Source organism: Pisolithus orientalis, assembly GCF_024613125.1.
Source record: "Pisolithus orientalis strain OTSU chromosome Unknown F5J12scaffold_18, whole genome shotgun sequence".
NCBI classification, from domain to species: Eukaryota; Fungi; Basidiomycota; class Agaricomycetes; order Boletales; family Pisolithaceae; genus Pisolithus; species Pisolithus orientalis.
Genome location: NW_026260799.1, coordinates 505,308 through 520,616, shown reverse-complemented (window position 1 = coordinate 520,616; position 15,309 = coordinate 505,308). Strand labels below are relative to the sequence as shown.

At 49.8% G+C, this 15,309-nt stretch overlaps 1 non-coding gene across 1 annotated transcript; it reads left to right on the top strand.

Moving 5' to 3' along the window:
- Window positions 1-2,860: 2,860 nt before the first annotated feature.
- F5J12DRAFT_t131 lies at window positions 2,861-2,933 on the top strand. Its single transcript has one exon. It is a non-coding gene; the product is annotated as a tRNA-Phe (tRNA).
- Window positions 2,934-15,309: the final 12,376 nt, after the last annotated feature.

The following is a 15,309-nucleotide window of genomic DNA, read 5'->3' as shown; positions in this document are numbered from 1 at the left end:
CACATAGGTGTGTAAAACTACATAGACAACAATTAAGTTACTGACTCTGTGCACATAGAGTGCTGAGTAGTGGGATATTTTAACAGGTTATGAGCCCCGTGCCTTAGGACTCTCTGGACATGTCATTTGCCACGTCATCCACCTCTGCGCATCTTTCCATACTTCCTGGACCTATCCCACGCTCTCTAGCGCTATATTTGTTGCCAGTAGCCCCAGAACTCACCCATTGCATCTGTGTCTTGCCAACATGAGTGAAGACATCACCCCTGCTGCCCTCTCCATTACCCAGCTCACTGCCTCCAACTATGCTGCCTGGAACAGCGAAATGAAGGCCTTCCTGTGCTCTAAAGGACTGTGGACCATTGTCAGTGGTACTGAAAAGTGCCCTCCTGTCTCTGAAAGCAATCTGTGCCTCCAATGGTGTTCATATTAGGTGCCTGTGCACCTCAGACTGCATTTTCCCTTTATTTTATCTCTGTCTAACCCTACAGACATGTAGTGGACACTTAGCTTCACTCTAAGTGTCCTTGGTTTGCTTTTATTTATTATTTACAGTTGTTTATCATTTTTGCACACTTACTGCTCTGTGCCCAGTGAAATTTTCTTCAGTCTCTTACACTGGGCACCAGGTACAGTTCTGTATTACTTTACACAATAATAGTCTCTTACACTGGGCACCAGTGGCCTCAGTTTGTGGTTATCTCAACAGGTTATGAGCCCCGCACTCTAGGATTCTCAGCACCTGTTGGTCGCCACATAATCCACATCTGCGCAAAACCTCGACCCAAAGGAACCACACACTCACTCACTACAGCTCAATCTTCAAACTCCCAGCTTCCAGACTCACCCCATCCACCCTATCCTTCTCCTCTCCACTCAAAATTCACTACCATGGCTGAGGACCATGCCAACTCGTCGCCCTCTGTCATTAAACTCACTGCCTCCAACTACTCGACCTGGAAAGGCGAAATGAAGGCATTCCTGCACACAAAAGGGCTCTGGACCATTGTTAGTGGTCTGGAAAAGCGCCCTGATGACTCCAAAGTCGAAGCTCAGGCCAAATGGGACCTCAGAGCGGACAGGGCAGCTGGAGAACTCTACCTGGTGCTTTCTAGTGAGCAGAGGACCCATGTAGATGCTGTGCAGGATGATCCTGTACAGATCTGGAACACCCTGGCCTCCATCCACCTCCAGCAGCGCCCTGGAGCTCATTTTAATGCCTGGGATGACTTCTTTTCGATCAGGAAGGCCCCAGATGAGTCCCTGACCTCCCTAATCGCTAGAATCGAAGATTCCATGTCCAAAATCCAGGAATTGCGCCCTAGGGATCCCTCTACCCCCTACTCCATCAAGGACTTGGACAATGAGCTGGTCTGCATGGCTATGATTCGCTCTCTAGGCGAAGAATATGCGCATTTTGCATCCTCCTTACTCCTATTCCACTCTCTGGACAAAGAGAAACTAAAAGAGGCATTCTTGGCTGAAGAATCACAGCGCAGGCATCGCCCTGATCCCAGTACATCAGAGACCGTGCTGTTAACCTCCTCTGGCGATTGCAGGTGCCTAGCTTCGTCGGTTTGCTCGTTCTGCGAATATTCAGGCCACTGCATCCACAAATGCCCTAACATAGCGAAATCTAAAGCCTACTATCGCTCTCAGAAGAACAGGAAGGAAAAGAAGACTCCAAAAACCGCAAATCAAGCATCTGCTTCGTCACCTTCGCCCCAGACCTCTGGCTCATCGCCCTCTACCTCCATGCAAAACCAGAGCGCATCCCAAGCTGTGGAATTCACAGGAAATGCAAGTCTTCGCTTCCCTGACCCCTCTTCCCTCCTCTGCCCTCTGCAGCTCGATGCTGACATCCTTTGGATCGCAGACTCGGGGGCCACTGCTCATATGATGCCCCATCGCCATTGGCTGCGAAATTACAGCCAAAAACGCGTCCCTATCAAGCTGGCAGACAATAAATTGATCTACTCAGCTGGGGTTGGGTCTGTAGTGTTTGAGCCTGTGGTGGGAGGTAGAAAGCGTCGCCCTGTGGCGTTTAGCAATGTCCTGCATGTGCCAGACCTTCGAAATAATCTATTATCTGTGTTATATCTCTGTCGCAACAAGGGCTTTACTGTGACCATCAATTCTTCGCAGATGGCCTTTAGACTGCGCTCCCAACATTCCCTCTTCATTGCATGAATTTCAGACAACAACTCGGCCTTCCTTGAAGGGGAGACTGTTCCCCTGACTGAGTATGCCTCTGCAGCAAGCACTCTGCCTCTGGATTTCGACCTATGGCACAGGAGACTTGCTCACCACAACCTGATTGGTGTCAAATCGCTGCTGGAGCGAAATCTGGTCACTGGGATGACCCTAGACTCCAAATCCTCCCCTGATCCCATCTGTGAACCATGCCTGGCTGGAAAGATGCATGCAAACCCCTTCCCCACCGCTTCCTGGCATGCTTCTAGGCCTCTGGAACTCGTCCACAGTGATCTACACCATGTAGGCCATGCCACCTTCTCAGGATACAAGTATTGGGTCACATTCATTGATGATTTCACTCGCTATTGCTTTGTTGTGCCTCTGAAAGCGAAATCTGAGGTTTTTGAGGCCTTCAAGACCTTCAAGGCCTTTGCTGAGAACCAGAGCGAACGAAAAATCAAGATTTTGTGGGATGACAAGGGAGGGGAGTATATGAGCAACTCCTTCATCGATTTTACCACCAAATGCGGAATCCTGCGCCAGCACACAGTCAGAAATCAACCACAGCAAAATGGTGTTGCAAGTGTAGTACTCCAGCACTCAGCAACGCTAGTCCCTACTAGCACTTGGTGGTTAAACCACACCAAGTAAGCCTAGATACCTTGACCAAATAGCTCAGTGGTTAGAGCACCTGGTCGAAACCTGGGAGGTCCAGGGTTCAATCCCCTGTCTGGTCGCATTTATTGCAACAAATGGAGTGGCAGAGCAAGCCAATAGACTGCTCTCTGAGCTGCTTACTGTGATGCTGGATGAGTCTGGCCTTCCCAAGGCCTTCTGGGGCGAGTGTCTAGCCTCCTTGGTCCATGTTTGGAACAGATGCCCCACTGAAGCAGTCCAAAATGCGACCCCCTATGAACTATGGCATGGGAGAAAGCCAGATATCTCCCACCTTCGAGTTTGGGGGTGTACTGCCTATGTGCACATCCAGAAGGACAAGAGGCGACCCCTGGAGTCCCACATGGAGAAATGTGTGTTTATAGGGTACCCAGATGGCTACAAAGGCTGGAAATTCTACAATCCCACCACAAAGCGCACAATCATCTCAGAAAGGGCTGACTTTGATGAGAGGTACTTCCCTTTGTCCACTCGCCCTTCCACACCTTCCCTACCTGCGCCTCTCCCTCCAAAACCTACCCAAAATGCGCCAGTAGCTCCTATACCCTCCATTCCACCCCCTACAGCGCAATACTACCATCCAAGCACAGATCTGGACACAGATAGCGACACTGATGATGATCTGGATCAGGGGGGAGAGATTGAGCCTGTGGCAGCTAATCCAGACCCCATACAGCCTCCTGTCGCAATTCCAGAAGTCATACCTCCTCCTCCTCACACTCCCTCGCCTCCACCACCTCCTAGACCTGCCAGTCCCATTGGAATTGGTGCCAGACTACCTGCTAGGCGCAGACAGAAGCCCAGAGACTGGTGGAAGCTGTCTCCTGCGCAATTAGAGGATGTGGATGACCCAGATGACAGTGATGATGAACTGGCCATGTCTGCATCCATCCCTGATGAGCCACTGACATTTGCAGAGGCAATGCGACGCCCTGATGCAGATAAGTGGAGAGAGGCAGCCCTGGAGGAGTTGGCTGCTCACCAGAGCAATGGGACTTGGAAACTCGTCCCTAGACCTGCTGGGAGCAAGGTGATAGGCTCCAAATGGGTATTTAAGGTCAAAAGGAATGCAGATGGCTCCATAGATCGCTACAAAGCGAGATTGGTTGCTAAAGGGTATAACCAGCGCCCTGGATTCGATTATCTCGAGGTTTTTGCCCCAACAGCTCGCCTTTCATCAATTAGAGTCATCCTGGCTCTTGCAGCTCTCCAGGACCTTCACCTTTGTTAAGATATCTGAATACTCAGCACTCTATGTGCACAGAGTCAGTAACTAAAGAACAAGATACTCTGTGCATAGTAAAAATGCGAACACTGAACAAACAAAGAACAACTGAAGAAAATAAGTGCACACATCATTAATATGGAAGGTGGGGAACCTTGGAATTAGTCTGAGGTGCACAGGCACTAATAGCAACACTTCCCCCTGATTGTGCACCTCTGCACATTAAGAACTCCCACTTGATGCACCTAGTCCTAGCATCTGACAGAAGTTGATCACCTTGGCCTTGGACAGTGGTTTGGTCATCAGGTCAGCAGCCTGGGCATCAGTGGGGACAAAAGTGGGCGCAATGAGGTTGTCCTGGACTGCATCTCTAAGCCAGTAGAAGCAGAGATCAAGTTGCTTCATTCTGCCGTGGTGTTCAGGATTCTTGGCCACAGAGATCGCAGATTGGTTGTCCATGTGCAGCACAGAGGGAGAAGAGAGTGGAGAAGCAATTTCAGAGAGTAAATTTCGAAGCCACTTGATCTCCTTGCCTGCCTGGACAGCTGCTATGTATTCTGCCTCAGTGGTAGATAGAGCAATGACATTTTGAAGCTTGGAACACCAGGAGATTGCTCCAGTACCCATTTTGACAACATATCCACCTGTAGAGCGACCAGTATCCTTGCAGCCACCATGATCTGCATCAGAGAAGGTGGTGAAGGGCTCAGAGGTTGAGGGATCAGGTGAATAGGTCAGAGCATAGTCCAGAGTACCCTTGATATAGCGCATTAGGTGCTTTACAGCCTGCCAATGAGCCCAGCCAGGATTGGAGTTGAATCTGGCCAGAACTCCAACAGTATAGGCAATGTCTGGGCGGGTAGTGGTGGCAAGGTACATCAGAGCACCTACAGCAGAGAGATAGGGTACTTGGCGCATTTTTTCGATTTCTGAGGCATCCTGGGGAGACTGGGAGCGAGAGAGGCGAAGATTGGGCTCCATGGGTGTAGATAGTGGCTTGCAGTCAGCCATGCCAAACCTTTCCAGTAAATCCAGGCAGTATTGGCGCTGGGAGAGCGAAATGGAGCAATTGGGGCGATCTCTGTCAATTTTGATGCCCAGGAGTTGGGTAGTAGGTCCTAGGTCTCGCAGTTTGAAGTGCTGGCTGAGTTGGGAGATGAAGGAGTCTATGGCAGCTTCAGAAGACGAAGCAAGAGTCATATCATCCACAAAAACAGGTAAGATGATGGAGACACCATCCTTGGAGTAGATATAGATGCTGGCATCAGAATAGGTTTGTTTGAAGTGCAGGGACTCCAATACAGAGCGCATTTTCTTGTTCCAGCGATTGCCACCTTGTTTGCTGCCATAGATGGCTTTCTGGAGCAGGCAGACATGAGATTTTGAGTTTCCTTCCACAAATCCTTCAGGTTGTGCCATATAGACTTCACAGTCCATTTCCCCATTCAGGTAGGCATGGGAGATGTCCACAGAGCGCAGATGGAGGTCCTGGAGAGCTGCAAGAGCTAGAACCACTCTGACAGAGGCAAGGCGCACTGTAGGAGCAAAGACTTCGAGATAATCAAAGCCAGGGCGCTGATTGAAGCCTTTTGCGACCAATCTGGCCTTGTAGCGATCTATGGAGCCATCAGCATTCCTCTTGACCTTGAATACCCACTTGGAGCCAATGACTTTGCATCCAGGGGGTCTAGGGACAAGTTTCCAAGTGCCATTTGTCTGGTGAGCTGCCAACTCCTCCAGGGCTGCTTTGCGCCATTTTTCCGCATCAGGGCGACTCATGGCTTCTGCAAATGTAAGAGGTTCATCTGGCAGGGCTGCAGACATGGCCAACTCATCATCAGAGTCTTCTTCATCACCAGAGTCCTCCAATTGAGCAGGGGAGAGCTTCCACCACTCTCTGGGCTTCTGTCTTCGCCTTCTGGGCAGTCTGGCACCTATGCCAACAGGACTAGGCGCTCTTGGGGGTGGTGCAGGCAATGGAGTGTGAGGAGGTGGCGCATCTTGAGCTGGTTGAGCAGGGAGAGGCTGGATAGGCACTGGATCAGCTGCTGGAGCCTCCAGAGGCTCTATCTCCCCCCCATGATCCAGGGAATCTCCAGAGTCGCTTTCTGAGTCAGAATCTGGGTGAGGGTGGTAGTAAGATGGTTTGGAAGCTGGAGGTGCAGGTGGAGGTTGATTGGGTGGGTTTGAAGCGTCCAGAGAAGGTAAGGAAGGGCGCTTGGACAGGGGGAAGTACCTTTCATCAAAGTCAGCCCTTTCTGAGATTATGGTGCGCTTGGAGGTGGGATTGTAGAATTTCCAGCCCTTGTACCCTTCTGGATAGCCAATAAAGACACATTTCTCTGTGTGGGACTCCAGAGGGCGCCTCTTGTCTTTCTGGACATGTACATAGGCAGTACAGCCCCACACTCGAAGATGGGAGACATCTGGCTTCCTTCCATGCCATAGCTCATATGGGGTCGCATTTTGGAGGGATTCAGTGGGGCACCTGTTCCAGACATGGACCAGGGCAGCTAGGCACTCACCCCAGAATGCCTTGGAGAGCCCAGACTCGTCCAGCATTGCAGTGATGCGTTCAGATAGCACCCTATTTGCTCTCTCTGCAACTCCATTCTGCTGGGGGCGATTCCTGACAGTGTGCTGGCGCAAAATGCCGCATTTTGATGTGAAATCTTCAAAGGCCTTGCTCATATACTCCCCTCCTTTGTCATCGCGCAAAATCTTGATTTTTCGCTCAGATTGGTTCTCTGCAAATGCCTTGAACCTCTGGAAGGCATCAAAGACTTCAGATTTGGCCTTGAGAGGCAGGACAAAGCGAAAACGCGAGTAGTCATCGATGAAAGTGACCCAATATCGATATCCTGAGAAGGAGAGATGGCCTACATCATGCACATCGCTGTGGACGAGTTCCAGAGGCCTGGTTGCACGCCAAGTCGAGCTAGGAAAGGGATTTGCATGCATCTTGCCAGCCAGGCATGGTTCACAGATGGGATCAGGGGAGGACTTGGAGTCTAGGGTCATGCCAGTGACCAAATTTCGCTCTAGAAGCGATTTAACACCAGCCACATGGTGGTGGGCAAGCCTTCTGTGCCAGAGGTCCAGGTTTAGAGGGCAGGTGGTTGCAGCAGAGGCATATTCAGTGATGGGGAGTGTCTCCCCCTCCAGGAAAGCGCTATTGTTGTCCATAATTCTTGCAATGAAGAGGACAGGCCCAGGGGGGCGTCTAAAGGATATCTGCGAAGAATTGATGCTGGCAGAGAAGCCCCTGTTGCGACAGAGATATAAGACAGAGAGCAGGTTGTTGCGCAGGTCAGGGACATGCAGGACATTGGTGATCTCCACAGGGCGACGCTTCTGGCCTCTGACTACAGGCACAAACACCACAGACCCAACTCCAGCAGAGTATACCAATTTGTTGTCTGCCAGTCTCACAGGGACACATTTGGGGGTGTAATTGCGCAGCCAGTGGCGATGAGGGGTCATGTGTGCAGTGGCGCCAGTATCTGCATTCCAGTGGACATCTGCATCGAGTTGGAGAGGGTAGAGAGGTGAGGAGGGATCTGTGGAGCGAAAACTTGCATTTCCAGCAAACTCAGCAACTGGGGGCAGGTTTTGGCTGTGTATACATCGCCTATGCATAGTCATGGGCTGTTGGAGTGAATTGGAAGGCATGGGGGCTTGATTTGTAGCACTGGGAGGCTCCTGGAGATGGATAGTAGCCAGGGTTGACCAAATGAGGTCTGGGTGATCCTCAACAGGTTCAATGAGGGTTCTGAAGCGACCAGAGATGGCTAGATACAGTGCTCCAGCTGCTTGGTTCGCTCTGAGGTCCCATTGGAGGCACAGATCGCTTTCAGAGACAGGAGGGCACTTTTCAGTACCACTGACAATGGTCCACAGTCCTTTAGAGCGCAGGAAGGCCTTCATTTCGCTGTTCCAGGCAGCATAGTTGGAGGCAGTGAGCTGGGTAATGGAGAGGGCAGCAGTGGTGATGTCTTCACTCATGTTGGCAAGACACAGACTCAATGGGTGAGTTCTGGGGCTACTGGCGACAAATATAGGGCTAGAGAGCGAGGGATAGGTCCAGGAAGTATGGAAAATTGCGCAGAGGTGGATGACGTGGCAAATGACGTGTCCAGAGAGTCCTAAGGCGCGGGGCTCATAACCTGTTAAGATATCCCAATACTCAGCACTCTATGTGCACAGAGTCAGTAACTAAATTGTTGTCTATGTAGTTTTACACACCTATGTGCACAGAGTCAGTAACTAAAGAACAAGATACTCTGTGCACAGTAAAAATGCGAACACTGAACAAACAAAGAACAACTGAAGAAAATAAGTGCACACATCATTAATATGGAAGGTGGGGAACCTTGGAATTAGTCTGAGGTGCACAGGCACTAATAGCAACACTCTGAGGTCCCATTGGAGGCACAGATTGCTTTCAGAGACAGGAGGGCACTTTTCAGTACCACTGACCATGGTCCACAGTCCTTTAGAGTGCAAGAAGGCCTTCATTTCACTGTTCCAGCATAGTTGGAGGCAGTGAGCTGGGTAATGGAGAGGGCAGCAGGGGTGATGTCTTCACTCATGTTGGCAAGACACAGATGCAATGGGTGAGTTCTGGGGCTACTGGCAACAAATATAGGGCTAGAGAGCGTGGGATAGGTCCAGGAAGTATGGAAAGATGCACAGAGGTCGATGACGTGGCAAATGACGTGTCCAGAGAGTCCTAAGGCGCGGGGCTCATAACCTGTTAAAATATCCCACTACTTAGCACTCTATGTGCACAGAGTCAGTAACTTAATTGTTGTCTATGTAGTTTTACACACCTATGTGCACAGAGTCAGTAACTAAAGAACAAGATACTCTGTGCACAGTAAAAATGTGAACACTGAACAAACAAAGAACAACTGAGGAAAATAAGTGAACACATCATTAATATGGAAGGTGGGGAACCTGGGAATTAGTCTGAGGTGCACAGGCACTAATAGCAACAATTAGATGCCTGTGCACCTCAGAGTTCGCATTTCTTACTTTGTTATGTTTCCTATCCACCCTACAACTAGCATTGGACACTTGGCTTTGCTCTAAGTGTCCTTGGTTTGTTTCCGTTGATTGTTTATCATTGTTTATCATTTTTGCGTACTTACTACTGTGTTCCCAGTGAAGTTTTCCTTCAGTCTCTTACACTGGGCACCAGTGGCCTGAAGCTGTGGTTATCTGAACAAGAGGGGCCTTCAAGGGGGTGCGAGCCAGAGAGTCAGAGACTGGTACTGATGGTGCAGGGCCAGTGTCACACACTGAAGGTGTTGTGGACATGGTTGCAGCTGACTCTGCCTAACTTGTCAACAAGTTGCACACAATGCCCATGAATGCAGATGAAGACTCAAGGCCTCATGCATAGAAAGACTGCTGGACAGAGTTAAGCATGCATTAACAGTGTTTAGCACCCATGTATGGCATTCTGGTTTGCACCATATCTCCACCATTTCCAAAGATATTGACTCCATTCTCACACTCACTTAATGTGCTCAGCCATGTGATTCTTCCTTCCAGGTTTGGAGAGGATCCTTGCACCCTATGCATTTCTACAGCACTCCATCCATCAGATGCTCATTTCACTATGTCCATCAGATATGGCTGCCTCTTCATCAATCATCTTGATTGTCTCATTTGCCAGAGACAGTGGCTACATATATCTGCCAGGCATTCCCACCAGCTTCTGTCCTGACACCCCCTGGTTCATCCCATCATTATCAACCCCTGTTCATATTAGGTGCCTGTGCACCTCAGACCACATTTTCCCTTTATTTTATCTCTGTCTAACCCTACAGACATGTAGTGGACACTTAGCTTCGCTCTAAGTGTCCTTGGTTTGCTTTTATTTATTATTTACATTTGTTTATCATTTTTGTGCACTTACTGCTGTGTGCCCAGTGAAATTTTCTTCAGTCTCTTACACTGGGCACCAGGTGATAAAATCACCCAGTCTTAAGGCCTTGTGCCCAGTGTAAGAGACTAATATTTAAGTAAATACTACAGGAAACATACCTTGTGCCCAGTGTAAGAGACTGAAGAAAATATCACTGGGCACAGAGCAGTAAGTGCGCAAAAATGATAAACAGATGTAAATAATAAACAAATGTAAACCAAGGACACTTAGAGCGAAGCTAAGTGCCCACTGCAAGTCTGTAGAGTGAGAACAGAACATAATAAAGGACAAACTGCGAAATGAGGTGCACAGGCACCACATATGAACACTTCCCCCTGATTGTGCAACTCTGAAGTCAAGTACTTCCCCCTGATGCACCAAGTCCTAGCATCTTGCAGAATTCAATGACCTTGGGACGAGGCAATGCTTTGGTGAGGAGATCTGCAGCCTGGGAGGTGGTAGGAATGAAAACAGGTGAGATAAGACTCTCCTGCACCGCATCTCTTAGCCAGTAGTGGCAGAGATCAAGTTGCTTCATCCTTCCATGGTGTTCAGGGTTCTTTGCAACAGAGATCGCAGATTGGTTGTCCATGAGGAGAACAGAAGGCTTAGGGAGTGAAAAACCGATTTCCTGGAGTAGGTTTCGCATCCACTTGATCTCCTTGCCAGCTTGGACAGCTGCCATGTACTCTGCCTCAGTGGTTGATAAGGCAACGACTCCCTGCAGCTTGGATGACCAGGAAACAGCTCCAGTACCCATCTTGAGCACATAACCACCTGTGGAGCGACCAGAATCCCTGCACCCACCATGATCTGCATCAGAGAAGGTGGTAAATGGCTCAGCAGTCGAAGAATCTGGGGAATAAGTGATGGCATAATCCAGAGTGCCCTTCAGATAGCGCAATAAGTGTTTAACAGCAAGCCAGTGAGCCCAGCCAGGGTTAGAATTGAACCTGGCTAGAACTCCAACAGTATATGCGATATCTGGGCGAGTTGTGGTTGCCAGATACATCAGGGCACCCACAGCAGAAAGATATGGGACTTTGCGCATGGTTTGAGCTTCCTCAGGGCTCTGGGGTGATTGCTGGCGAGATAGGCGAAGATTGGGCTCCATTGGAGTGGAGATGGGCTTACAGTTAGCCATTCCAAATCGCTCCAAGACATCGAGGCAGTACTGGCGCTGGGAGAGGGAAATCAAGTGATTGGGGCGGTCTCTGTCAATTTTAATGCCCAACAGCTGAGTGGTAGGCCCCAAATCGCGAATTTTGAAGTGTTGGCTCAGTTTTGAGACAAAGGAGTCAATGGCCTCTGCAGAGCGCGAGGCAAGGGTCATATCGTTGACAAAGACAGGTAAAATGATGGTGACATCATCTTGGGAGTAGATGTAGATGCTGGCATCAGAATAGGTCTGTCTGAAGCCAAGGGACTCCAGTACAGAGCGCATCTTCTTGTTCCACCGGTTTCCACCCTGCTTGCTGCCATAAATCGCTTTTTGGAGAAGACACACCTCAGATCTGGCATCTCCCTCCACAAATCCCTCTGGTTGTGCCATATAAACTTTACAGTCCATCTCCCCATTCAGATATGCATGGGAGACATCAACAGAGCGAAGATGAAGGTCCTGGAGGGCTGCAATGGCCAGGATAACTCTGATGGATGCAAGGCGAGCTGTAGGAGCAAATACTTCGAGATAGTCGAAACCAGGGCGCTGATTATAGCCCTTGGCAACCAATCGAGCCTTGTAGCGCTCTATGGATCCATCAGCATTGCGCTTCACCTTGAATACCCACTTGGAGCCAATAATTTTGCTCCCAGGAGGCCTAGGGACAAGTTTCCATGTCCCATTGCTTTGGTGCGCAGCCAATTCCTCCAGAGCTGCTTCTCGCCATTTTTCAGCATCGGGACGTCGCATTGCCTCTGCAAATGTGAGTGGCTCATCAGGAAGGGATGCAGACATAGCCAGTTCATCATCACTGTCTTCCATGTCCTCCACATCATCCAATTGCGCTGGAGAGAGCTTCCACCACTCTCTAGGCTTCTGTCTGTGCCTCCTGGGAAGTCTGGCACCTATTCCAACAGGGCTAGGCACACGAGGGGGTGGTACAGGCGATGGAGTGCGAAGAGGAGGTGCAGGAGGTTCAGGGGGAGGAAGCTGAGGCTGAATGGGATTTGGATCAGCTCCTATTGGCTCAATATCACCCCCTTGATCCAGTGTGTCATCAGACTCGCTTTCAGAGTCCAGATCTGGAATGGAGTGGTAGTGGGTGCAATTTGGAGCTGGTGAGGCGGCTTGGGGCACCTTGGGTGGTTCTGGGGTGTCCAGGGATGGTGTAGAGGGGCGAGTGGATAGAGGGAAGTTCCTCTCATCGAAATCAGCCCTCTCAGAGATCAGGGTGCGCTTTGTGGTAGGGTTATAGAATTTCCACCCCTTGTAGCCCTCAGGATAACCAATAAACACGCATTTTTCCATGTGGGGATCTAGGGGTTGCCTCTTGTCCTTCTGGATGTGCACATAGGCTGTACAGCCCCAAACTCGAAGATGGGAGACATCTGGCTTTCTCCCATGCCATAGCTGATATGGGGTTGCATTCTGAACCGCTTCAGTAGGACACCTGTTCCACACATGCACCAGGGAGGCAAGGCACTCGCCCCAGAAGGCCTTGGGCAGCCCAGACTCGTCCAACATGGCTGTAATTCGCTCAGAAAGCAGTCTGTTGGCTCGCTCTGCAACTCCATTCTGCTGGGGTCGATTTCTGACTGTGTGCTGGCGCAGGATACCGCATTGGGTGGTAAAATCAGCAAAGGCCTTGCTCATATACTCCCCTCCTTTGTCATCGCGCAAAATCTTGATTTTTCGCTCTGTCTGGTTCTCAGCAAAGGCTTTGAAGGTTTTGAAGGCCTCAAAGACATCAGACTTCGCTTTTAGAGGCAAAACAAAGCGAAAGCGAGAGAAATCATCGATGAAAGTGACCCAATATTTGTAGCCAGAGAAGGTTTGGTGGCCCACATGGTGTACATCACTGTGGACAAGTTCTAGAGGCCGTGAAGCGCGCCAGGACGAGGTAGGGAAGGGATTGGCATGCATCTTGCCAGCCAGGCAAGGTTCACAGACAGGGTCAGGTGTAGACTTTGAGTCTATGGCCATTCCAGTCACCAGTTTTCGCTGTAGGAGCGATTTAACACCAGCTAGATGGTGGTGGGCAAGTCTCCTGTGCCATAGGTCAAGGTCCAGAGGTAGGGTAGTTGCTGCTGAGGCAAACTGAGTGAGGGGAACAGTGTCACCCTCCAGGAGTGCAGAGTTGTTGTCCGAAATTCGTGCAATGAAGAGAGGATGTCGAGTGCGCAGCCTAAAGGCCATCTGTGAAGAGTTGATGCTCACAGTGAAGCCCCTGGTGCGGCAGAGAAATAAAACAGATAATAGATTATTGCGAAGAGCAGGGACATGCAGAACATTGCTAAACTCGACAGCACGACACTTTTGACCTCCCACCACAGGCTCAAATAGCACAGACCCAATCCCAGCTGAATAGACGATTTTATTGTCTGCTAGCTTGATAGGAACACATTTTGGGCTGTAATTTCGCAGCCAATGGCGATGGGGCGTCATATGAGCAGTGGCGCCCGAGTCTGCGATCCAATGGATGTCAGCATCGAGTTGCAGAGGGCAGAGAAGGGAGGAGGGGTCAGGGAAGCGAAGACTTGCATTTCCGGCGAATTCTACCGCTTGGGACGCGCTCTGGTTCAGTGAGGGAGTTGTTGGCGCTGTCCCAGTTGCCTGGGAAGAAGCAGAAGGTGAGGATGCTTGATTTGCGGTGTTGGCAGGTTTCTTGTCCTTCTTATTCTTCCTAGAGCGGTAGAAAGCCTTAGATCTGTCCATCCTTTCGCACTTATGGATGCAGTGCCCTTGATAATCACAGAACGAGCAAGGGGATGAATTTGGGCACTTGCAATTTGCGGAGTAGGTGAATAACGCGTGGTCTGATCCCCCTGCATCAGGGCGCCGCTTCCTCTGCGATTCTTCAGCCAGAAAAGCTTCCTTTAGCTTATCCTTGTCCAGGGAGTGGAAGAGCAGTAGTGATGACGCAAAATGGGCATATTCCTCACCCAGAGAGCGCACCATAGCCATACACACAAGCTCATTATCCAGATCCTTGATGGAATAGGGATTAGAGCTGTCCCTAGGGCGAAGTTCTTGGATCCTGGACATAGAATCTTCGATTCTAGCGATGAGGGAGCTCAGGGACTCTTCTGGCTGCTTCCTGATCGAAAAGAAGTCGTCCCAAGCATTAAAACGAGCTCCAGGACGTTGTTGAAGGTGGATGGAAGCTAGGGTGGACCAGATTTGTACAGAATCATCCTGTACAGCGTCTACATGGGTCCTTTGTTCACTAGAAAGCGCCAGATAGAGTTCTCCAGCTGCCTTGTCAGCTCTGAGGTCCCATTTGATCTGAGCTTCGAGTTTAGAGTCATCAGGGCGCTTCTCAGTGCCACTGACAATGGTCCAGAGGCCCTTGGTGCGAAGGAAAGCTTTCATCTCGCCCTTCCAGGTGTTATAGTTGGTGGAGGTGAGTTTTGACACAGTGGTCGATGGGTGGGAGTGTTCTTTGGCCATTAGGGCGAGTTTCGAGCAGACAGGGGGAGCAGGGAATGGATGGGATGAGTCTCGAAGTTTGGGTGCGAGGAAAATGCGGTAGAGGCCGAGGGAGTGGGTGTAGTGGGTCGAAATTTCGCGCAGAGACTGATGATGTGTCGTATGACGTGTGCAGAAAGTCCTAGAGCGCGGGGCTCATAACCTGATAAAATCACCCAGTCTTAAGGCCTTGTGCCCAGTGTAAGAGACTAATATTTAAGTAAATACTACAGGAAACATACCTTGTGCCCAGTGTAAGAGACTGAAGAAAATATCACTGGGCACAGAGCAGTAAGTGCGCAAAAATGATAAACAGATGTAAATAATAAACAAATGTAAACCAAGGACACTTAGAGCGAAGCTAAGTGCCCACTGCAAGTCTGTAGAGTGAGAACAGAACATAATAAAGGACAAACTGCGAAATGAGGTGCACAGGCACCACATATGAACACCAGGTACAGTCCTGTATTACTTTACTCAATAAACAGTCTCTTACACTGGGCACCAGTGGCCTCAGTTTGTGGATATCTTAACAGTATAGTGTAGGAATGCGAAGTTAGACTATATTAGTGTAGCATATAACAGTAGAATAAATGAAAATGCGAACAGAGGTGCAGAGGCACCACTGTAACATCCTGTTGCAGGTGT